Raw genomic sequence first — 26,876 nt, 5'->3', positions numbered from 1 at the left:
TTTAAACTTTTTAAATATTGCATCATCTATAGTGATATCTTCTGTTTAACTGCTGATATTGGGGTTGTATCTTCTCTATTTTTAATCTTGTTGGTCTTGCTAAAAACATTAAATTTTATTGATTTTTTTGAAGAATCAGCTTTTTGTTTCATCGTTTTCCTCTATTGTATCCCTATTTTCAATTTCACTCATTTTTTCTCTTATCTATATTCTTCCCTACTACTATCACTAGGTTTATTTTGCTCTTCTTTTTCTGATTTTTTTAAGTAGAAACTTAAGTTATTGATCTAATTTTTCTTAATGTAAACATTTACTGCTATAAATATGCCTCAGTACTGCTTAAGTTGCATTCTATATATTTTGATAAATTTTGTTTTCATTTTTATTTTATTTTATATAGTTTAAAATTTTTTTTTGAGATTTTCTCTGACCATGGACTGTTTCAAAGTATGTCTTTAATTTCCAAGAATTTAAATTTTTTCCTGTGGTTTTTCTATTTATTGATTTCTATTTTTATCCTACTATAATAAAGAACACATTTTGTATAATTTCAATTTATTTAAATTTGAGGTGTGTTTTATGGCCCAGGATATGTTCTAGTTTGATAAATGTTTCATGGCCTCGTGAAAAAGAAAACATGTATTCTGTTGTTGTTTGGTGAATTGTTCTATATATTTCAATTAGATAATTTTAGCTAATTGTATTGCTTGGAAGTCTATATCCTTGCTGATTAGTTCGATTAGTTGGAGCAGTAGCTAAGATCGAGATGCGAAGTCCCAAATATAATTGTGGATTCGTCTGTTTTTCCTGTTAGCTCTGTTTTTGCTTCAGGTATTTGGTATGTACACATTAGTTATTATTATATTTTCCTGGTGGACTGAGCTTTTTCTTACCATTGTGTAATGTTGCACTGAATCTAATAATTCTCTTTGTTCTAAAATCTACTTTATTAGATACTAATATAGCCACTTTTTTTTAGATAATAACTTAGTGAGATATAATTCACATGCCATGCGATTCATTTACTTAAAGTATGTGATTCAGATTTTTTATTATATTAATAGTGTTGTGCAACCATCACCACGGTCAATTCTAAAACATCCTTATTGCTCTAGAAGGAAACCTATGTCCTTTAGGCATCACTGCTTGATCCATTTGTTCCCTTCTTCCTCCACCTCAGTCTGAACCAACCCCTAATCTACTTTGTGTCTCTGCAGATATGTCTTCTGGAAATTTTGGATGAATGAAATGATCAGTATATGATCTGTTGTGACAAATTTCTTTCATTTAGGAAGTTTTTAGGGTTTATTCATGTGATAAGATGTTATTAGTACTTCATTCAGTTTATGGTTGAGTAATATTCCATTGCATGAATATATCATATTTTGTTTATCCATAGTTGGATCTTTGGGTTGTTTCCACCATTTGGCTATTACGAATAATGCTATTATGAATGTGCATGCACAAACTTCTGCGTGAGCAAATGTTTTCATTTCTCTTGAGTATATATCTAGGAGTAAAGCTGCTGTGTCAAAGGGTAATGCTATCTTCAACTTTTTAAAAGAACTATCATAACATTTTCTAAAATGGCTGAAACACTTTGCACCATACCAGCAGTGTATGAGGGTTCTGATTTCTTCACTTTCTTAGCCATGCTGGCTGTTGTCTCTGACTTTTTGATTCTAGCCTTCCCACTGAGTATGGTGTCTCATTGTGAATTTGATTTACATTTCTCTAATGACTAATAATTTGAGCATCTTTTCATATATTTATTGGCCATTTGTATGTTTTTGGAGAAATATCTATTTTAAATCTTTTCTCATGTTTATATTGGGTAATTGGTCTCTCTTTTTCAAAAAATGAGTTGTCAGAGTTCTTTATATAGTCTAGGTATAAGTTCCTTATGAGACCTATGCAGCATGAACATTTTCTCCTGCCTAATGGCTTATTTTTTCAGTTTATTGATAGAGTCCTTGGAAGTACAATGTTTTTGCTTTTGAGGAAAACCAATTCATCCATTTTTTCTTTTGTTGCTTATGTTTTTCATGTGGAGACAACTAGATATTTCCAGGCAAGAAAATGAATTTGGACATGCTATCTCACACCATACCCAAAATTTAACTCTAAATGGATCAAAGCCCTCATGTAATAGTTACAACTAGAGAACTCTTAGAAGAAAACAGGGAGTCATGGACTTAGCTCACCTTTTTCTTTTCACCTTTTAGAGTTCTTCTTTCATTGTTCCTTGTACCATTTCAAGGGTTTACACGCGTGCTTAGCAGGGATGAACGGGAAAAAATGATCCAATGCCATCTTGTTCGGACAGCTTGCACATTCTCTGTTCCATCTTATAATAACACTCTTCCCTCAGTGATCAAGCTTCTTCAACTTCAAGTTTTAAGTCAAGTGTCAAGTTTCCAAAAAGGCCTATGCTGACCACCCTATTTTAAATTATAGACTCCATTTCCTCTGTTCCAGCTCTGCCAATTCCTTATGTTACTCTATTTGTTTTTGCTTTGCACTCATAATCTTGAAATTCACTCTATAATGTATCAATTCATTATGCTTATTATTTATTGACAGACTCTTACTTTTTCCCCCCACCACTAAAATATAAGTTCTACAAAGACAAAAATCTTAGTTTGTTCACTAATGAATTCAAGATCCCAGAACAATACCTGGCATACAACCTATGCTCAATATGTATTTACTAAATGAGTGAATAAATGAATCTTCCATCTGATAAAGTAGAAAGCATTATCGTAAATAATGAAAGTAATCATTTCTAATTGTTATAAATTAGTGACTTTGATTTTATTTATACATAAAAAAATCCATCATCCAACAAATCATGGAAAGATTCATAAAAACACTAAAATATGTAGACTAACAATAAACTTGTAAAGAGCCAGCGTTATTTTTTCTATCTGCATCAGAGGAACTTTACCAACAACAGAAGGTCTTTGATGCTGAGGCATAAATGGAGCCAACACTTGAGCCTAATTAGATTTTGCAAGTAAGAGTATGAACAAACCAAGTTTTTGTGACTATTTTCAATGGTTATTAAAATACATTATTCAAATTAATATCATAAATCATACTTGGAAGGTATTCTCGATTTGCTTTATTAGCACTATGGTTGCATGTGTAACTATTGATTACTTTAAATTATTACCCGAAAATTGCTTAAACCTGTAGATTCTAAGCTAATGTTTCTCAAGTTGTGTTCCAAGAAATATTAACTGAAATTTCATGAAAATGTGGGGTCCAAACTCAGGTAAGTTTGGAAGACATCACATTCAAAAAGTTTCTTGAGTATGGGACTATGTTGTGGATTTGAATTTCCAAATTTGGTAGGCTGAATATCCAAAATTTATTTGACCACAGAACCTTTTAATCAAGGACCATCTTACATTTTGGGGAACAAAGCTATGCACAAGTAAAACTACAATCAAATATTTATCAGATTTATGGTCATATTTGTGATCATGTCATTCATTTCTTCACAAATAATTACTTAGTGATAGCACTACTGTACAATATCAGCTAAAGGAGTAAAAAGGTTTACTGATGTCTGGATAGAAGATATTCAAAAGCTAGGTGGAAAGTTAAACATTTATAATACACTGAGACAGAGGGCTTGGTGTGTCATGAGTGCTAAAACTTGAAAGGAAATGGTAAACAGAAGAAACAGAGCTTTGTGAAAATGTGGAGAGACAGTTGAGGAAAAAAACATAATTAATGCTTTTAATTTTTGCAGCCAGATTTGGTGCAGAAGAGAAAGCCCTGTGGAGGCCCGAGAACTTGTATTGTGTTTAAAGTGAACAAGAGTCAGGCTTCCTGCTCTGTTCTTCACTCCATTTCCTTTTTAACTTTTGTTTTAAAATTATCAAAAGTAAGCAAAATGTACATTTCGGTAACATTGATTTTTTCTTCCTATGAAAGAGCAAATATCCTTAAGAAATCAGATTCTTGTGACATTTGTTATTTTTTACCACTGAAATACAGTGTTCATTCTCACATTCTAAAGGACATCCGATTAGTGACACATTTATGACATCATTGAAAAAACATAATTTATGTGTCATGCACTATTGCTAGAAGATGGTAATAGGACAAAGAGTGTTTGTCATTTGGGAAAGATGTCAGTCAATAAATCTCAATCACTTATTAGTTGCATTTATTGGTGAAAAAAAAGGGCAAATTTTACTAATTTTATTTTGGCTCAATGTTGTACAATTTTATTCTGGGGCTCAAAAAAGTCACCAGAGATGTGTCTTAGTGTTTAAAAATGATCATTTATTTAAGTATGTTGTTACATAACCTGTAAATAATTGTATACATTGACATTTAACTTGTTCTACTTACTTACTTACCCTGTTCCTTAGGATGATCAATTTTAAGCAGTTTTGCTCAAAATTTATGAAAAGACTATTTGGCATATCTTTTGAATAAGAGCTATACTGTGACAAGGCATTTCTCTCATCATAACATCTGGTAGTTAATTCACATAGTTTATCAGGATACTTCCTTAGTTTTGATATCTTATTGGATTGATTTTTCCAGCACTTTTAGGTAGATGCTCCTGAGAGATTTTGTCAGTTGGGTGCCTTTTGCTCATTGGGAGTTAGTCTTGACAGTAGCTTCTGCAGAGTCAGAACTTACAATGGAAGGGACAGTTTTCTAGCCCACTGGCTTCTGCTAGGTTGTAAACAGTTGGTTTGCTTTTAGAGGAGGAAGCATAGCCTGTAACTACAACAGCTAGTCCCAGCTTAGCTCATTGCTTCTGCCACCTGCCTTCTGGCTTAATGTTAGAAGCAAGAAGCATGCAATTAAGTATTAGGAAATGAAAATAAATGACACTGTTCATTGCACATTACAAAGTGCCTGGCACAAAGAATGCTGTTTGTAGAGATCCAGTGGCCCTGTGGAAAATGCGCCTCTGTCTGAGAAAATGCTGGGAACTGAGACATAACCCAAGTTTTCTCTATCATCTGTTATTATCATAAACCAAATAAATTGCAGATGCCACTCCATAAATGCCTGGAATGTTCATTGCTTAATGTTTTATAGAGTCAACAATTAATTTTGAGTACAAGGGAATATATAGTCACGTGACATGTTTCAGCTGATTTTGTAAGGTAAATTCTGTAGAGTAATGACTTTTAAAGTAAATAATTCTTTTTTGAATGACCAATTGTTTGGATTTTTTTTTGTAAAACTACAAATATCGAAGTCCAATTTATTTTCCAAATTATTTCTTTAAAAGCACTAAGTGAGCTACTTTGGATTTACTTAGTAATGGAACTGCAGTTTACCTGTGCTAAGTGAACATCAAGGCACATCCTCAGACAGGTGGATATTTCATTATATTGCATCCATGGACATCCCTACCGCCTTTTCATGAAGAGTTGAGAGCCGAAAGCACATTGCTCCTAGACATAAAGCTCAGGAGAGCACAGCTGAGCTGGCAGAGAATCTCAGAAGCGTTTAATTTCATACTAAGATTTAATATAGTTAATAAAGATTGGGAATGTATATATAATTTTAAGAAGAGAATAGCATTACAATCATTCTATCATACAGATTTAGCACATGCTGTTGAACAATTTGTTATATGTAATATTTTTAAACTATAAAGAGGGTCGGGGAATTTGTAGAGTATTTAAGAAACCGAGTAATGGTTCTCATAGTGAAGCCATGATCTGGAAGAAGCCCAGGTTACAAAACATGGAGCATGTAGGTCTTTCCATTTTACAAAAATGTGCCCCAGGAAGGCAGAGGAATAAGAGACTCTGGCCAGTGTCCCAACAATGATCTGCATGGGAAATATCCTCTCTGAAACTGTAAAGACAACTAGACTCCGTACTTAATTAACATTTGAAGTTTTAAATATTTATTGTAATTCAAATTGCCAATGTCAACATTGCTGATTTCAATAGTAACCTAATACTTCAGTTTTTAGAAACTTTATTTTAATTCAAATTTTGATGTCAAATTGCTCAGCAAGTGAATAGAAGTTTGGGATCTATGTTGTGGATACTACGAAGACTTGGAATGTGCTGTCAAACCTCTTCATCAGTGAAGAACTTCTCCTTGCTGGGAGTGTTGTGATGGTTCTCGGCTATTGCTTCCCTATGGGGTTACCTTGGCTCAAGAAGATTGCCTCGCTGGAGAATATACCTTCTTCCAATGACCGATCGATGTTGATGTGTAAGGGGCTGGCCCACTTGACCTAATTCAGGTCTATAGATTTAGAAGAAATGCAACTGGAAAATCAGTGACGAGGATGTTTGGGAATAGTATATGGATAGATTTCTCCAAACGGTCACAACTGGTGATTTCAGCAGAAGTGGGTAAGATGACTTATTTTGTTGATATGTCACCTTGCCCTAGCTATTCCTGTCATTGTCCAATGGGCTCATGAGCTAAGTGGCCGTGCAAGCAAGGATGGAGTGTATACATGGGTACAGCAGCATGAATGATCGATCGCTCACTAAGGCTAACCTGGCTACAATCTTAATCTGCCATCAGCAAAGTTCATCATGGAGTCGACAATTTGGCACTGTTCTCCAGTGTGATCAGTCAGCTGCTTGGTAGCAGGATGATTACATTGTACTATTTCCATGATGGAAGGGGTAGTGTTTTGTTCTTGATGGAATAGATTCTTATTCTAGATATGGATTTGCTTTCCCTACCTGCCATGCTTCTGCAAAAACCACCATTTGTGAACTTATGGAATGTCTTATTTACTGTCAGTATTCCACACATTATCGCTTCCCATCAAAGAACTTATTCATGGCAAAAGAAGTGTGGCAATGAGCCTGTGCTTACGGACTTAACTGCAGTTACCTTCTCTCTCACCATCTTGAAGCAGTTTGCTTGTTAAATGGTATAGTAGCCTTTTGAAAAAGACTCAGTTATGGCATCAATTAGGTGGCAATGCCTTATGAGGCAGGACAATATCCTCCAGAGGCAGTATATGATTTAAATCAATATCCAATATAAGGTACTCTTTCTCCCATAGCTAGGATTCACATACCCAGGAATCAAGGGGTGGAAATGGGTGTGGCTTCACTCACTATACCTCACGGTGCTGACTAGTAAAAGTTTTCCTGATGGCCTAGAGGTCAGAGTTCTAAAGGGAGTAATGCTCCCACAGGGGATCCAATGATGCTTTTATTGAGATAGAAGTTAATACTGTCACCTCACTTAGAAGGTTTTCTAAAATTCAAAATTTATTCCTTTTCCTGGATGCAGCATTATCATCCATCTCTTTGATCTCTAACCAATGTGTTTGTTTTCTTTAATTATATTTACATATGTATATACACACACACACACACACACACACATACACACACAAAGAGGATTATGGCAGTGAGCACCCTCATTCTTAGTCAGTTTTTAAGAGGAAGAATGACATTATTGCTGTAATCCATAGCAGCAGCTACATGGCAGGAAAAGCCCAGGCTTTGAGCCAGATGGGCAGCTGTGTTCAAATTCCAGTTTCTCATTTTATTAAATTACTTAATTTACTGAGACTTAGTTTTCCCATCTGTCAAACAGGGATAATGATACAGCTAACCATCTATGTTGTGAGTGTGAAATAATTAAATAAGGCAAAGCACGTCTTAGACTCAGCATAGTTCCTGGTCAGTCATCAGAAGGGGCAGTCCTGGTTTATGCTTGTTATCTTGGAATAATTATTCATAATGATGTTAATTAGTACTTATAACTGTATTAGTGATTATAATAATTACTAATAGCACTCCCTTTCAATCTCAGAAGCTAGGATGATAAATTACATGCTCATTCTAATTATTGTCAAATGTTAGTTTGCATTTGCCACTTTCTTATTGTTTATGGTTGAAAAGATTGCCATAAAGTGGAATTTAGAAGTAGTGCTACCTCGGTTTGGGAAACTCAATTTTAGCTGATATTTGCAATCCCTAATTTTATGGTGAATAAAAAAGTGTAGGTGTTGAAATCTTTCTGACGATGAAAGTGCAACTTGATTATCTTATTCAGGAGTTGGCTTTATTCATGGGGATGATATAACAAATAACTTGTGTCCCAATAGAGTCCTTTAATAAATCTTAAAATAAATAAAATGTAAACATTATGATGTGAGAGTTTAAAAATATTCTGGAACATTATTGTGGACTATCTTCTTAAACACTTTTCACCTGTGATTTCTTGTGCATCGTCGCACACAGAATATTCTAGGTGGCTGGGCCTTCAATAGCTTTCTCATCATGCTCACCAGAGGTAGAAACTCATCTCTTGGCTTTTTTTCACAGCCTCCGAGACACACATCTTATCCTTTCATTGCTAGAGAATTTAGGAAAGAATGATCTGTCAGAGTATTTATAGAAGCTGTTAGCATTGTGAGTGAAATCTATGGATAACTGATGGCTCTTAAAAATATGGCCTTAAGAAGAGAAGAGAGAAACCTGTAGTAGGGTGTCTTTCCTAAATAACAGATTGCTACATTCAGGTGGTCTGAGGATTACGACAAATGTCAAGGACCGCACAGCACACGAAAGCAACTCATTATAGCTACACACACAGAGTGCCATGTTCAAGGTTGAATAGCTGATTTTGCTGAAAACACTAATTTTCAGATTATACAATTTGAAATTTTTAATTAGCCATGAATCCTTCTCTAGATAACTTTCCTACACCTCTTTATAATATGGTAAAAACAAGTCATATTCTGCTTCAGCAACCGAAAAGCTCAAAATAATCAAAAAATTCTGTGTGATATTGTTTCCTCCTTAAATGTTAATTTTGAAAATTCATGTTTCAGAAGAATTAATGGTCCGGACCTACAGTCATTCTGCATTTTTAAATGTCACTAAAGTTAATGAATTCTGAAAAATGAAAAGAGTAAAGTTGATCTTTTCAGTTTGACTGAAATTTTACTGTTTAGTAACATGATTCTTTAAATCACTTAAATCTGTTGGCGATGTGCCCCTTGTAAGTGGCAGCTGAATTTATACACAACATCTTTATTGTTGGGAACATGGTGTAGACAATATGAGGGACAAAGTAATAACAATTCATTTAATGTACTAGGCTACTCAAAATCAATATGCCATATTTAGAGAATGCAAAAATTCAGTGAATTGTCAAAAACATGATCCTTGGCAATGGAGGCATTCCACGAAAGATTGTCTTCTTAGAGATGATGCCAAAAGAGTGTGTGTGTGTATGTACACAAAGGTATATAACATATATACATATATGAAAATATATAAAATATAAGCAAGATATATTAAATATGTATTTATATGTATATATAATTAGAGCATTACAGGGAACACACAATATAATTCTACATAATAAATGCAGTGTTCCAGATGGACTATTAACATTCCTGTCTCATTTGTTTAACTTTTGTATTTCTCTCTTCTATTGAATAGGTAACGTCAAATCATTTTATACTATACTGCATGTATGTTTTCCTTCCGATTCCAGATCTCCTCAAATCCATGTTTTTGAGAGTCCCCGTGGGATTGTCTTATACATTTTTATAATTTAAATATTTCTATAATGTTCTGATAGGTTTAAAGCTTCAGGAAGCCAAAAGTTTGATCCTTTATGTTTTTCCCTGTCACTGTTCTCAACCTATACCATCTAAAATGAGAGATACACTTATACAACCTTGTGATTCATTTGTTAGAACCTGCATTGTGCACATAGGGACACTGAGGTCCAGAGAAATAAGTGCCTCTTCTACTGTTACACTTTAAGTTGTCGGACGCAGAGCTGGAGCACTGTTTTGGTGATTGGTTGGTGAACAGGCTGTTCCTTTATGATGCTCTGTGCGTTGGATCATCTCCAGTACCATTTTATAGTGTCAGTGCTTATTAAATATTTTTCCTGAGAAATACACTTTGTTTCACCCAAGTTTCCTTTGATGTTGGAACCAGTGGGTAGGTTTTAAGACATTAATTTCTATCAGATCTTTCTTTCTACCTCTTACTTTCTCTAGTTCTCCCCTACATTTTGGAAAGTTACTTTAAGCAAGAATATTTTCTTCTACTCAGTGGGAACACTAGGGCTTAGATAAAACTTGAGGACTAGCAGTTCAATGATAATCAAGTTTTCATCCTGGATTTTCCAGTTTCATTTTGTGGAATGTGAAACTGGTCACCTAAACTCTCTGCACTAAGTATCCTAATCTATAAAATGATGTTATTTTCGCCAACTTTCTTCACATGTTTCATATGAAGAATAACATCCAAAATAAAATTTATAACACTCAATATTAAGAGTGACAAGAAAACCACACCACCAATACCAGAAGGGAAAACATGGTTTGTAGCTAAGCTATGGGCCACTAGCTTCTGATGCATTATAACATGGAAAGCTCACATCAATGGGAATTCACAGACAGTTCTGTAAGTTCTTTCTTAGCTATTTACAGGTGACCTTTGAAGGACATGGGGTCCACTCTTAGATGATTTTTTTTCCCCAACAAATATACAGTCAGCCTTCTCTGTCCCTGGGTTTCACATCCATAGGTTCAACCAACTGTGGATCAAAAACACTATTTTTGATAGTATTTGGAAATCTGTGGATGGGGAGGGTGGACTGTATGCATTGTTCTAGAACATTTTACATAAAGGATTTGAGCATCCATGAATTTTGATATTTTCAGGTTGGTTGGGGTGGGGGTGGGTCTGGAACCAATCCCTGGGTGACAACTTAAGTTAGGGGAGAGTCAAAGCTATACGCAGATTTTGGACTGAAAAGGGGTCAGCGCCCTAACTGCTGCTTTGTTCAAGGGTCAACTGAACAAACTGCCTTTTCATAATGCTTTCTTACAAAAATTTAAAACTTTTTAAATGAGCCTGTTTCATGTGTTGGTTAATTTGATTTTCATTTTTCTTGGGGGAGCCTCCATTATGAATTGAGGCCTCTATTATGGTCTGAATTTCAACTGGCTTTATGGTTCTGGGCAAATTATTAACTTTTCTAAGACTCTGTTTTTAAGTAAAAATAATAATCATTCCATTTGTGATGTTAAAATGGCATATATTTGTACATTGCTTAGTATTAAGCCTTGAAATTGGTAGTATAGGCATTATCATTATTTTCCTTGTTCTATTCTGAATAAAGACTGTATTTTCATATTTTTCTTTCATGATTCAATTGTTTTGCGAACTTCCTAGGTGTGTATTTTTGCAAAAAGAACCAGCTCTTAATTCCATTGATCTTTTCTGTAGTCTTTTTAATCTCTATATCATTTATTTTCACTCTGATCTTTATTGTTTTCTTACTTTTACCATTAGGCTTGTTTGTTCTTTTTCTAGTTCCTTTAGGTTTAAAGTTAGATTGTTATTTGACATTTTTATTGTTTCTCAAAGTAGGCCTCTTTTGCTCTAAATTTCCCCTTCAGAATTGCTTTTGTTGCATTCTGATATTTTGTACTTCCATTTTTATTTGTTTTAATGTATTTTTGATTTCTCTAATTTCTTCATTGACCCGTGGGTTATAGTAGCGATATCCACACACTTGTAATTTTTTTTTCAGATTTCTTCTTGTAATTGATTTCTAGTTTCTATTATTGTGTGTCACAATAGATGCTTGATATGATTTTGGTTTTCTAAATTTTTTGTGTCTTATTTTGTGGCCTAGTATATGATCTGTCCTAGAGAATGTTCTGTGTGCACTTGAGAAGAATGTGTATTTTGCACTTTTGTATAGAACATTTTTTATATCTATTAAGTTCATCTGGTCTAATGTGCCATTTAAGGCCAATGTTTTCTCATTGATCTTCTATCTGGATGATCCATTGATATAAGTGGTGTGTTAAAGTTTCTTACCATTATGATATATTGCTTTCGACTTTTCTCATTTTGTCTATTAATATTTGCTTTATGTATATGGTGCTCCTATATTTGGTGCATAAATATTTACAAATGTTATATATTATTTTACATTGATCATTTTATCATTATGTAATATCCATCTTTGTCTGTTATTATAGTTTATATTTAAATTTTAATATCTATTTTGTCTAATATAACTATAGCTACTACAACTTTCTTTTGGTTTTTATATTCATGAAACAATTTTTTTTATTCCCTCACTTTTATTCTGTTTGTGCCCTTAAATCTGAGATGAGTCTCTTGTATGCAAAATATAGATGGTTCTTGTTTTTTATCTATTCAGCTACTTTATGTCTTTTGATTGGAGAATTTAGTCCTTTTATATTTAATGTAATTATTGATAGGTAAGTACTTGCTGTCATATCATTAACTGTTTTCTGGCTGTTTTGTGGTTTTTGTCTATTCCTTTCTTCTTCTCTTGACTTCATCTCTTGTGGTTTAATGACTTTTGCAATGTTATGCTCAGTTTCCCTTCTCATTATCTTTTGTATATTTATTATAGGTTTTCAGTTTGGGGTTACTACAAGGCTCACATATAAGAGTCTATATATATATAAAACAGTCTATTTTGAGTTGATAGCACACTATGTTTGAATGTATTCTAAAACTGCATTTTTACTCCATTCCCCAACATTTTATGCTTTTGACGTCAAAATGTATACCTTTTTACTTTGTGTACCCTTTTATTAATTATTGTAATTATATTTATTTTTACTACTTTTATCTTTTAATGTTCATACTAGCCTTATAAGTGACCAATCCAGTTTCTTTACTATATATTTACCTTTACCAGTGACATTTTTATTCTCACATGTTTTCTCATTACTAATTAGTGCTATCTTTTTAGCTTAAAAAAAGTTCCTTTAACATTTCCTGTAAGGCTTGCTTAGTGATAAATTAATTCCTTTAGCTTTGCTTGTCTATAAAACTCTACCTCACCCTTTCAATTCTGAATCATAACTTTGCTGGGTAGAGTATTATTGGTTGGAAATTTATTTTTCTTTTCCTTTCAGCACTGTGTGTGTGTGTGTGTGTGTACACATGTATTTCTGTTTATATCTAAGACTGGCCCTTTTTCCTTGCTCACTTCTTCTCCTTGAGGTCTAAAGCTTATTTTTATCTCATCTTGTTCCAAAATTGGAAGGATTTTCCACCACACTTATATCAGCATCCTTCAGACTGACAGTATTATCAAAAACAGGTGACCTTCACCCCTTTTAGACCATACCTTTTGTAAATAAATGTGTTCCTGACTACAGCCATACTTCTTTAGCCATTGTGATCTTTTTCATGGATATTTAGAGAGGGAGCCAGCTATAAACTGAGTTAATCACCCTAGACTTGGCCTCTTATTTACTTCATTTCTTTCTTTTTCCATTTCAGAATACTTAGTGGTTTTACATATTTTTAGATAAATTTAAATATTTTAAAAACAACCACCAAATACAGATTCACAGGGCCATTGAGCAAAGAACCACAGAGAAAATTGTTTCCTCCATTTTACAAGTTCGTAACAAGTCTGGTTCAGTTTGACTGATGGAAAAATGTTGTTTTTATACATGGAAACAGCCACTCCCTTTATGAATGAACATCTGATCTGAAATTCTTGCTCTCTATTCTCTATAGCTGACCACATTGAAACTTTCTGAACAGGCTGAAGGAAATGAGAAAAAAAGTTAGTGGAAACTGCCACACCCCAAAAGGGTCTTTTATTGAAATATTTTCAGTTTATTTAAGGGACACACAGACAATCATAATTTCCAATTTCTGGAACCCTTTACACTTTGATCTGATTTTATAATCAATAGGACTAAATGATTTCTTTTTTATTGGAGCACATTTATGATGATTGCTCCTCGACTTCTCTTTCCACAACACAAGGAGTTGACTAGGATTTGGAAGACTCCCGAACAGGGTTGTTAGGATTAGGCATCGGTTAGCTAGCAGAACTTCCCGGTTTATAAAGGTCATGTAAGTTGTCAAAATATGTAGGGTTTTTTTTCTGCCCTAAATACCATTCTGTTTCTGTTATAAATACACCTCAACTATTAAGCAGTCTTCCAAAAATTTTACAAAGTTGAAATTTGTATTTATCCATATAAGAATCTATTTGGCTCAGCATAATTAATGCTTCTTTTAAACCCATGTGAAATTGAGATACACAGTCATATGTTATATGTATCAAGAGGACTTTCGCTTTTCTTCAAATAAATATTTTCAAATTTTGGGGGTAGATACCCTGAAGAAAATTGCTTGGTCATGTGGTAATTCTATTCTTAATTGTTTCAGAATAAGAACTTTTTAAAAAAAATTTTAGTGAAATTATTTACAGGACTGAAACAATGTAATAATGCAAATTGATGTTCTTTAGAACACATATTCTTAGAAATGTTAACATTTTATATGCAGAAAATTTTCATCATAAATAATTCTGGTACACCTACTACCAGAAGAAGTGAAGAGAATTGCATTCCTAATAGAACATGTTTCCTGTGATAGAGTAGGTATCGTATAAAAGCTAAATAAATAACAAGTAACACCTTATATTTACCTTGCTGCAGGTAAATAAATAAAGTGACAGAGAAATAAATTATTTTCCTGCTAGCTAAGCACAGAATCAACCTTTTTTAATAAGGTGATGAAGCACAGAGAAATACTTTATTTGCTCTTCAACTTCAGTATGGCAGAATTACATCTCAAGGGAAGTCAGCTTTCAACTCCAGAATTACAAGAAAACATAACGTTATTGCCTGTGTTTTAATTTATATAGTCACTTCAGAGTTATTTCTTTACTACTTAAATATTATTTGTCCTAAAGAATGTTTTAGGATCAAATTATAAGGTTTATGACCAAATTGTCGAAATCTAAAGATATGTCATTTTAAAGCTATAGCACATTTTTATTATATATATCTGTGCAAGAATAGCAGGTTTTATTTATTTTTAAAATTTTGTCCAAACCCACAATTTAAAAACTAAAACTCTTTTTCTTTATTTGTTATTTTTTCACATTGTTATACTTGCCTATGTTTTTCACTGTTATTTAATGTGTTTTAAAATATTTTTTATTGTGGTAAAATATATGTAACATAAAATTTACCATTCAGTGGCATTAAGTACATTCATATTGTTGTGCAACCATAACCACCATTCTCCTCCCCAGTTTTTTCATCTTCTCAAACTGAAACTGCATACTCATTAAATAATAACTCTTCTAAGTCCCTGGCAACCATCATTCTACTCTCTGTCTCTATGAATTTGACTAATCTAGGTATCCCATATAAATAGAATCGTAAAATATTTTTTTCTTTCATGATTGACTTATTTCTCTATCACAATGAGTGAATGTCAAGATTCCTTTATGTAACATGTCTCAGAATTTTCTTTTTTTCCAAAGCTGAATAATGTTCCATTGTATGTATGTGTCACATATGTTTACTCATTCGTCAATGACACTTAGGTTACTCCATTTTTAGCTATTGCAAATAATGTTGATATGGACATGGGTGTGTAAATATCTATGTGAATTCATGTTTTCAATCCTTTTGAGTATATGCTCAGAAGCAGAACTTCTAGATTATAGTATCATTTTGAGTTTAATTTTTTCCAGGTTAAATGATATATAATTGACATATAGCATTGTGGAAGTTTAAGGTATACAATGTGTTGATTTGATGCACTTACATATTGCAATATTATTACCATCGTAATAATAATTAAACAGAACAATTATAACAATATACTGTAATAAAAGTTACGTAAATGTGGTATCTCTCTCAAAATATCTTATTTTACCATGCTCGCTCTTCTTCTCCTGGTGATGATGTGAGATGACACAATGCCTGTGTGATGAGATGAAATGAGGTGAATGATATAGGCATCGTGACATAGCATTAGGCTATGCTAGGGGTTAATTGAACACAAGTTATGAGATACCATAGCAGTCAACCTAATAACCAGGTACTGCTACTAGGTGACTGAGCAGGTAGCATATACAGCATGAATACTCTAGAGGAAGTGAGGGTTCCTGTCCCAGAAAGGATAGATAGGGAAGGTGTGAGATTGCATTACCTTACTCAAAATAGTGCACAATTTAAAACTTATGAATTGTTTATTTCTGGAATTTTTCATTTAATATTATCAGATTGTGGTTAAATTAATAGCAGGTAACTGAAATTACAGAAAGCGAAATGGGCTGGGTTGATTATTCATGCTGTACATTAGATTCCCAGAATTTTTTCATTTAATAACTGGAAATTTGACCCCTTTGACCATCACATCCCTATGGCAAACACAACTCTACTCTGTTTCTATGGGTTTGGCTCTTTTAGATTCCATATGTATGTGATATCATGCAGTATTTGTCTTTCCCTAACTGACTTATTTCACTTAACATAATGCCCTCCTGGTCCATCCATGTTCTTGTAGATGCAGGATTTTCTTTCTTTTTTTTTTTTTTTAAACTGAATAATATGTATACGAATGTATGTATCTCATATCTTCTTTATCCATTTATCTGTTGGCGAATATTTAGGTTGTTTTCATACTTTGGCTATTATAAATAATGCTGCAATGAACATGAGTGCAGATATCACTTTGAGATCCTACTTTTATTTATATTGGATGTATACCCAGAAGTGGGATTGATGAGTCATATGTTAGTTTTATTTTTTAATTTTTATGAACATTTTTATACTGTTTTCCATAGTGGTTACACCATTTACATTCCCACCAACAGTACACAAGGGTTCTCTTTTTTTACATCTTCACCAGCATTTGTTACCTCTTGTCTTTTTGGTGATAAGCCTTTCTAACAGATGTGAGGTAATAGCTCACTGTAGTTTTGATTTGCATTTCCCTGATAATTGGTGTTGTCAATCAACTTTTCTTGTAAATAGACATTGGAAAAATATCTATTCAGTTCCTCTATTCATTTTTCAAATTGGATTGTTTTTTGCTATTGAATTGTATAAGTTCTTTACATATTTTTTGATATTAAGAAAGAAAGAGGATGGTGGTGGTTGGAGAGAAAGGCAGCCATGAAGAGGTTTATATAACCAGTAGAGAAGGTATAAAATAGCATTTTAAAACATCTTGTAGAACCTGTGTTACTATTATAAAAGTTTGACCAAATGGCAGTAGTTCTCAGGTTGTGAGGCAGGAGGGATGACTAGGCAGAGCAGAGGAGTTTTGGGGAAGTGAAACTATTCTATATGATAATACGATGGTACATACCTGTCATTGTACATTTGTGAAAACCTATAGTGAGTACAGCACCAAAAGTGACCCCTAAGATAAATTGCGGACTTTGAGTAGAAATGATATGTTAACCCAGGTCCACCAGAGTATTAACAAATATACCATTCTGACCCGGAATGTTGCTACTCTGAGAGACTGTGTTAATGGGGGCAGGTCATATATGGGAAATCTTTGAACCTTCTGCTCAATTTTGTTGTGAACCCAAAATCAGTCTAAGAAATAAAATCTATTTTTTTTAAAAAAATGTTAGATTAAATGGTAACTTCAAGGTAAATCTTCCACTAAGCCTTATAAAATGAAACCACTTCCCCTGGAAAATTAATAAACAAGGTCTCTTTTGCTTTCCATCTTTGGTATGATGGCTTAATCATTTCAGCTACAATGGAAAATTTTATTACTTTTATTTTCCTGGAAATTATGTTTCATTTATAATAAATGTGTATGAAGCTATAGTACTTTATGGCTGCATAAATCCAACTAAATATTAAATAATTAGTTCATTCTATAAATAATAATTTAGAATCTAGATTACCCAAGGTACTGCACCATTTTTAAAATAATAATGTGCTTCATTGGCGAGGTGGTTTCCTGTTTTCAGACATTTACACATATTTTTTTTTCATTTGTTCTTCACAACCCAAGGGAGTCAACAGGGGAGGTCTTAAATTCTTGCTTGAACAATTTTTATGAATTAAAATTTTTATATTCATTTAAAATTTTTATATTAACTTTTAAAATTATATCTTTGTACAATAATAAAATTAAAACGCGATAGAATTTAAAGTGAAAATAATCTCCTTTTGCCTATCTTGTAAAATGACATTAATTTTTAAAATGTTACCTTTTAGACTATTCATATCTGAAGAACAATCACTATTGGATCAGAGGTGGTATTCAGAGACATTAATTTTTTATAGAATTAGAAAAAGTTATTAAGGTTAGATATTAGAAGTAAAATGTGTTTTCTAGTAACTTTGGGAAGGTGTGGTGGTCAGCAAGACTTTGTCAAGTAATAGAACAAAATAACAGAATTGGCAAGAACCAGGGGAGCTAAGAACACACTTGTTAAAATGACCAGGTAGAGTTAAAGTCATCTGAAAAGTTGAACTTTGGATGTCTCACACCTATGGTTCTGGAAAGAGGGTTTTTCCCCTTGTTAATGCTCCCTGTTATAAACCTCTACCTTACAACAGAAGCAAATAAGAAAAAGAGGAGGGGTAAGGTGTACAGATAGTTCTGCCTCAGAGAAAGCCTGGGGATGAGTTTGAAAGGAGTTGATACTGCCTTGGAAGAATAAGTTCATGAAGAATGGGCTTTGAGGTAAGGGTATAAGAAAGCTTCTGAGGAAAGCAGTTGTTTCTTCCACTGAATGCGATGGGAGTCTCTGTTGATTATAAAGCTTGGGATTGCCTGTTCACACTCTCTTATTCTATCAGCAAGGCTGTCTCAGAGCAAACTTGGAGTGGCTAATGTTAGTGACTGGTTTTGGAGAATTTGTAGAAGTCTATTTAGTAGATAGGTCTTATTCCTTACTAGTAGCCAGGAAAGTTGGGCTCACCCAGAATCCCCCAAGTAGAACACACACTCAATTTTTGGCATTATAATTGTATAATAATAGAATAAAAGTTTTTTCTTTTTTTTTGCTTTTATTTTGCTTCATTTTAGATGATAGTTAGATCATAGTTGTGAATAATTTTATAATAATTATTTCAAATGACTGCATCACATTTTAGAAGATATTGTGCACTTTACTTTTTCTGGGCATCTAATTCATATTTTATAATTTTTATTACACATATTAATGGTATGAACATTTTGCAATTTATATCATGCAAATAGATGCTGTAAACATCTTTATTTTGCACTCTTACATTAAGAGTGAGGTTGGACATAAACTATAATGAAGGTTGTAAATGAACAAGCTTCAAAAACTTTGCTTTTGTTTTACTTTTCTGCTACACATTTCACTCCGTGTCATTTCCTCAGGAAAAATTCTTTTAAGCCAACAATGTAGTTCACTTTCCATTGGTACATGATCTGAGCAGACACTGTTTCTGTCTGTATAGCATTTATCTCGCTTATACTCCCAATAGACTCTATGACATATAAAAGCTGAGGCTATATCTGGTATTACTTACCATTGTATTTCCAGACACTATCACATTGCCTGAAATTCAACACTATTTATTAAATGAATAAATAAACTGCATTTCCAAAATTCAAAGGGGATCACGTTCTTCTCATGTTTATATCTTTTAGATAACCTTCCATTTTGACCAGGATAATGTTTGAACCCCTTATCTTGGCTTTCGAGTCACCCCGTGCTCTGCTTTCTGGTTGTTCCGCAAACTCGTCTTAAGTCATTTTCATTATATTAGTATTTACCGAGCCCCTAGTATGCACCAGGTGATGAGACTGCAGAGGATTTATGATGAGCAGGATAGATATTGTGCTTACACTCATGGAGATTATGATCCAAGACAGACTTTAAATGAACAATGCAATTTTGATGAACCAAATGTTATATAAGTTATAAAAACACTCCCTCCTTCATACTGTATATGCCATCCAGCCATAGCAAGTTATTTTGTTTCCTAAACACACCATAGTGACTTATCTTGTGGCTTTTGCATATGCTGTTCCCTATCTTTCTTATATTGGCACACTTGTGTTTCCTTTACTAACATTTCACAATCCCCCACTCAACTTGGCCTGTTTTGCTAAAATTAATTTTTTTCAATATTGTCTCTTCTTATGAACTCCTAAAAGCACACTGTACTTCCACAACCTTCATATTTACAGCTCTATAAGTGTCTCTTACTTGACTATATGCCCCAGGAGGGTAGGCTTGCATCTTTCTTGGTCCTGTGTCAAACGCGTAATAGGTGCTCATTATATAAATGTTGGTTGAATAAATGCATGAGTGTCCAGTGGACCAGCAAAGTGCTTTGAGAGTTCAAAGTGGAGGTTTGTCACTATGCCACAAATGAGGAATGATTTATGCAGCAGTTAAGACTCCTATTTAACAACAAGAAAAAAGTTTTATTTGGGCTTCAGATTTGTCAAAAGCACATGTAGAATTATCAATGTTTGATTTCTTTCACTCAGGCCATCATCATGAGTTGGCAAGGAGATTTCGGCTGTTAGCAAGGATCCTACTATCAGGGTCTTTGCTAGTACGCTCCCACCACCTTCATTGCAGGATGGATATTAGAAAAGGTTAGAGATTCCTGAGTAAAAGCTATTTTGGTATTCCTGTCCCTGATGACATAGGGTCACATCTAATCTCATTAGGACCAGTAAAGGTAGTGAATAAGGATTTTCCTGGATGTTCTGGGAAAACCTCCAGAACTTTCCACGGAGACCATTGTTTTAATCACACAGCCCTGACAACTAGCCCTGGATATAGTTGGTCTTTTCTGAGTAATATACAGCCTGAGAGGGGATTGGGGAATCTGAATGCAATATCTGACTTGAAAATGACCATGGTGTTCAAAATAATGTGTTCAAGGGACAGGAAATGATGCAACACATACTTTGTAGATTTAGTAAGGAGCCACGGGCGAAAGAGACCCTGAGTAGTGCCTAGGGAATTCCCATAGTCGGTATCTATAGTTTGAAAACTTGGTTATATTTATAATGTTTTCTCTAATTATTTTCATTGTTGTTCTCTCTTAGCGTTTAACAAAGTCTCTTTGAAAATATCAGCTAGTCCCAAGTATGTAATGAAGATTCCAAGAAAAGTTGTGTTTTGTGTTGTTAAAAGGTAAACTGAGGTACATTAAATCTTGGAAGAGTTTATATGAGCAAATGTTGATTCGAATCAGACAGTGCCAACCCGAATGTGGTTTGGAGCACTCCACCAAAGACAGTTGGGGAAAGACTTTTATAGAGCTAATGCAAAACTAAAGCAAGGAAATTAGTTGATCGGCTATCGATTGGTTGCCTTATTTGGCATTGCCTAGTTGGTTTTTTGTGATTGGTTGGTCTTAGGTTTTGATTTCTCATCCTGAGACATTTACAGGAATTGACTGGTTTAGGTTTCAGTTTGCTTACTTAGGCTGCCAAGGCGTTAAAGCCACCTCGGACTAATGGCTTCCTTGTTTAATTACTTCAATGGTATTTTGTTCCGTTTGTCTATTGATGTGCGTTAACAGATCTGGTCACAATATTAAAAGGTGTGAGTTCTCCCTGAAGGGTCAAGCCAAGGAAGGGGTGGCAGCAAGACTTAAAGTGAGAGAATGTGGCACAGTAGAGCAGCAAGGAAAGGGTCAACTCTACCTGTTTCACCAAAGTTTTAGTCAACTTTAGATAGTCCTTCCCTCAATCTAATGAGAAATTCAATTTTCTGAGTTTGATATTGTAGTGCAATCTATAAAGACCACATACTTCAGAATTTAATGCATTATTTTCTTCATGACAATGAATGTTCTCAGGATGATCGAAATGATGATGAACGGTTTGTTGATACTTTTAGTTACAGCTTCCATATCTGACTTAGAGTACCTTGAACTGTCATTTATTTATTTATTTTTGATCACTGATCTTATTACATGAACCAACTTATTTTATGCTTCTGACATTTTGAAGAGAGTTTATAAAACATTTAGAGAGAATTTTGAGTGCCATTAATCAAAAAGAATGAAAGAAAGAGGGAGGAAGGAAAGAAGGTAGGAAGGAAGGAAGGCAGGAAAAGAATGCAGTGTTCCCTAAAATGAAATACATCAACTATTAGCTAATGGAGATATAAAACGGTCTTCACTTCTGGATTATCGCTCTGCATTCAAATACTCATAACTGTTTTATAAAGCTCAACACCCACACTGCAGGAACTTGCTCCTCTTTAATTTTCTCTAATTTGTGTAGTGAATAACCAAATACTCATAATGCAATTAGAAGATAATCAGGCTTGTAATTATGTTAATTACTGGAGACTTACATCAATCCTCCAGCAAAGTGATAGGATTTCAGGGGAACTATTCACATGGCAAGAAAGTGAGGGAGAGTTCAGGACGAGAGAGTGGATAAATTGAGGAACAGCTTTGACTTGTATCATTTAACAACACTGAGAAGACAATGGAGCCTTACATTAAAGGGGTGTGGCTTAGAAAATAGGGTTTAAGTTCCAGAAAATTAACCTCTTTTGTGGCTTTTAGTCCCATAAATATCACATTGTCCACCTATATTTATCATAAGAAGCATAATTTAAAGAAAATGGATAAACTGGTGAGAGAGGAAAAGAGAGAGAATTATTAATGGCTCTTTTCCCATCTTTTACGTTCCCGAAAAAACTCCAAAACGAATCGAGACCGTGTTACTGATGATGCTTCTGCATGGAAGTGTTCTTTCTCATATGGTGACGACCAGTGGTCAAGCATGACTCTGTTGTAATCTGTTTTTGGATTACCACTCATCCATGAATCTGTATAGCTTCGAAATTAAGCTTATTTCTAAATACAATGCACTAAAATATTATTTGGGATTTTCAAGTTTTCTTTTAAGCTCATTGGAGCTAAGCTGGGCATCCCAGAGTCTGCCCTGGGCCCCTGTTTCTGGCCTTCTTCCTGAGAATATACAGTCTGAGAAGCCTGCCCTTTTTTTTCTTTCATCCAATTTCTTTTCTTCTTTTCTTTCAGTCACTCTGCCATGCGGCATAGCTGGTGAAAAAGGCCTGTGGTGTGGTTTAACTGCTACTTAAAAAATGATTTATGCCACTATATTTTTATTACTACATGAAGTTGAAATGAAAACCTCACGAAGGGGTGTGGGGAGAAAAGAACCCTCATAGACTCTGGGTGGGAATGTAAATCAGTGCAGCCACTACGGAAAACAGTATGGAGGTTCCTCAAGAAATTAAAAAACAGAATTAAAAATGATCCCGCAATCCCCTTTCTGAGTATATGTTTGAAGGAAATGAAGTCGCTATTTCAAAGAGATATCTGTACTTCACATTCACTGAGGCACTGTTAACAATAGCCAAACATGGAAAAGACCTACATGTTTATTAATGGGTCAATCAATAAAAAAGATGTAAGATCTATATTTCTAAAATATTATATATACACCTGTATATATATAAATAGAATATTATTCAACCATTAAATGAAGGAAATCTTGCCATTCGTAACAACATGGATAGACCTTGAGGCCATTATGACAAAAGTAAAATAAGTCAGAAAAAGACAAATACTGTACACTGGAATCAAAAAAAAAAAAAAAAGAACTCATAGAAGCAGAGGACAGATTGTTAGTTGCCAGAGATGGGAGGCGATGGGTGGAAGAAATGGATGAAGGGTTAAAAAGTATAAATTTCCTGTTATAAGATGAACAAGTCCTGGGGATGTGATTGATATACACCATGGTGATTGTAGTTAACAATGCTGTATTATATATTTGAAAACTGCTTAGAGAGTAGACCTTAAAAGTTCTCATCACAAGAAAAAGAATTTGTAACTATGTGACGTAATAGATGTTTACTAAACTTACTGTGCTAATTATTTCACATTATATACATATATAAAATTATTATGTTGTACAACTTACATGAATACAATATTATTTGTCAATTGTATCTCAATAAAACTTGAAAAAATTGATAAAGAATAAAAGACCTCAGGTTATGTATTAGCAGAGAATTTGGTCAGAACTGATGCTAAATTATATTTAATCTTTATCAGTCAACTGAGTCAAAACTTGAGAAAAAATTACCTCACAAGGTTTTGTTTATTATTTGGAAATAAAGAATCAGGAGATCTTCTGAGTAGCCTTTATCTAACAGCCACCTACCAATCATGATTAAGGTCAATTGAAAAGATTTACTCTTTTCAAATGTATGCAGACTGAAATGACAAAAGTGAGGCCATAAAAGCCAAATCTCTCCTGTTGTTATCTAGCACGAATACAAACAAATGCTCATTTCAGTCATAACTTATATTATATAATCCTTAATTTTAAATAAAGTAACAAATTTGGTTTTGTAGTTCACCATACATTTATTGCTTCTTGGCCATTTGGTGAACATATTATAACTATACAGGGCATAATTAAACTGAAAGAATGCTATGAACTGAGTTAAACAAGGTGTATTACATAACATTCACTCATTTTCTGCTACATTTTTGATGAATTGTTAACCGTTAAAGCAAACACAGGTTCTTAGGGTTTATGAAAACTTGAGTCATTAAAATGACCTACATGATTAGAACCCAGAACTATGTTAAAGGAGGTGGTTCCTTGGAAGGTGTCAGTCAACAAGCAATTTATTTGGAAATAAGATAATGCTATCATCAATAAAAGAGTAATCGCCAGTTACAAATATCTAAAAATAAAGGAGGGATTTGAAAAAAGGCCAAAATTTTATGAAATGGAATGAAAGGAAAATATATTACTCATAGAAACTAGAAACTTTTCCTGTAATTTATTTATGCTTGGCAAATTGTCCAAAAACCTAATTAGACAAGCTGAAGTTCTTGGAAGAGATCTCAGACTAGCTCATTACATTAACTCCATAAATTTCTTCTTTCAGAAATTCCCAAGTAGGCAACTAATCATAGTTTCTTGCTTTTTCTCATTCCTTAATTTCAGCCTTTATCATTGGCTAGAATTTTATTTTTACTGAGCACAGAAGTAATTGACCCAGAAAAATTTATTTAGCTTATAAACTACCACTCCAAGTCAGAAGCTGATTTGAAGATAATTCAGTTAACATTGCACTATGATTTCTCATCAATATAAAAATGAGAATTTCATCTCTAAACCTCTTCAGTTTATAAAATAAGAATAGAATTTATTATAGCATTGTTACATAAGGAAGGAAAGGATGCTAATCTTAAAATCTGTTCTTTTTAAGATTGAAATTGGTTTTACAAACATTTGTTTCTTTTTAGTCTGTCTCAAGGTCATGGAATACTGGAAATGCCAATGGCGGAAGACTAATCACAGTGATTATGATCAAACTCACAATAGATGGCTTACATTCTAACCACATGTAAATATATTATATACTATCTATAAACAACTTTTCTATATGAAGTTGATAGAGTCTAGTATTTTCTATATTAAAATATCAACATTTAGCTTAATTAGTTTCATAAAATATTATAAGAAATAAAAAACATGTTTTGCTTTTATATCTCTTCCTCTCCCTTACCAATGTGCTTTTTTCTATGTTCCAGTTTCTCCCATAATTAACAAATTTGGGTCTGTGAAGATTTTCCCCAAATTGCATCCAGATTTCTATTAACTCTGCAGCAACATTTGAGCTTATCCTACTTCATGCTGATTTATTTCCTTACTTGTTAAAAGTACTTCAAATGAGTGGTTAATGCAATGGAGAGTAACTAAAATCCGTATTTAAAGTTTAAGAGATTATTGAGCCCAGACATCCTAAGAGTATTAAAAATTTGAAGGAAAGTGGCTAGTCATGAACACTGAAATTACTGTACTTAAGAACGAGTATTTGTCAAAATCAAGTTTACAGCTCTGGACAGAAACATTTAAAACGTGTTTTAAAAGTAAACAGTTCAATTGTGTAACCTGAAATCCTCTATGAAAACTCTAGAAAGAATTGCCTTAAGGTTTGACTGAATTGCTTAAGTCTTGTTTCTTTTGAAGTTTAATTTGAATCCCTAAATTATATTAATAGTCAAGCGATTAAGAGTTGAAAATTGATGTATACCATTCCTATGATTTAAAAAAAAAAAAAATAGTATGTTTGTGTACTAACACGAAAATTAACTTTGTTTGGTTTATACAAAAAAAGAAAAGAAATGAGAGAAATAAAATTTTTTACATGTTCAATACTAAAATCATTTATTCTGGTAAGAGGTTACTTGAAGATTTGAATTGTTGAAGGAGAGAAGATGTCTGGTTGTTGCCTTCTCTAATGAGGCTAAAGTAAAAGGTCAGTATATGGTTTTCATTTAAGAAGTAAAAACTGTTTTCCAGAAAATATTATAGAAATAATAAAATAAACTTTTGAGGAGATTTAGCTAAACTAATGTTTGTGTGTGTGTAAATTATGACTAATATAAGCACACAACTATAGATAATGGTTTGTATTAAAATAAATCTTCAAAATTTTGATCAAAGGAGCTGGCTAGAGATAAAAACCTCTTAGTAGTCATATAGTCATGGAGGTGAAGATAAAAGATAGACAATTATATTTAAAAATATATACAATAATGTAAGTTCATTAAACACACAATCAATGGTATTGAGAAGGTTATAAATCTTGAATGAAGGAGTATTATTACAAAAAATGATAATAATAATAATAATGAGAAACAAAAACTCTGTTTTTAAAATAAAAGTATGTCATAAGATAGAAATAAATCTTATGTACCAACATTGCATATGAAAGCTTATATAAACAAAATATAATATTTTATTTCACAAATAATTCAGAATATGCTATTGTGCAAATGGCATTATGATTATGGAAAGGTTTACCCTGCTGCTTTTCAAGTTTCTGCTATAAAATAACATACCAAATGTAAGTACAATTGTAAGTACTCACAAGTTTGTCAGTTGTGTTAAAACTATGTGAATGTTGGGTTACAAAAATATGTGTTTTATAGGAGTGATGATAAAGAACTGTTTATGAGTTATAAGACTATAAGTTTTTTATGAGTTATTTAAATTCAAATTACCAAGCGATACCTATAGAGAAATTATAAGTAAGTAAGAAATTAAGAAAATAACTAAACCATTGAA

This window comes from Rousettus aegyptiacus, unplaced genomic scaffold (genome assembly GCF_014176215.1).
Source record: "Rousettus aegyptiacus isolate mRouAeg1 unplaced genomic scaffold, mRouAeg1.p scaffold_m13_p_15, whole genome shotgun sequence".
Taxonomy (NCBI): domain Eukaryota; kingdom Metazoa; phylum Chordata; class Mammalia; order Chiroptera; family Pteropodidae; genus Rousettus; species Rousettus aegyptiacus.
This window is presented reverse-complemented; position numbering follows the sequence as displayed.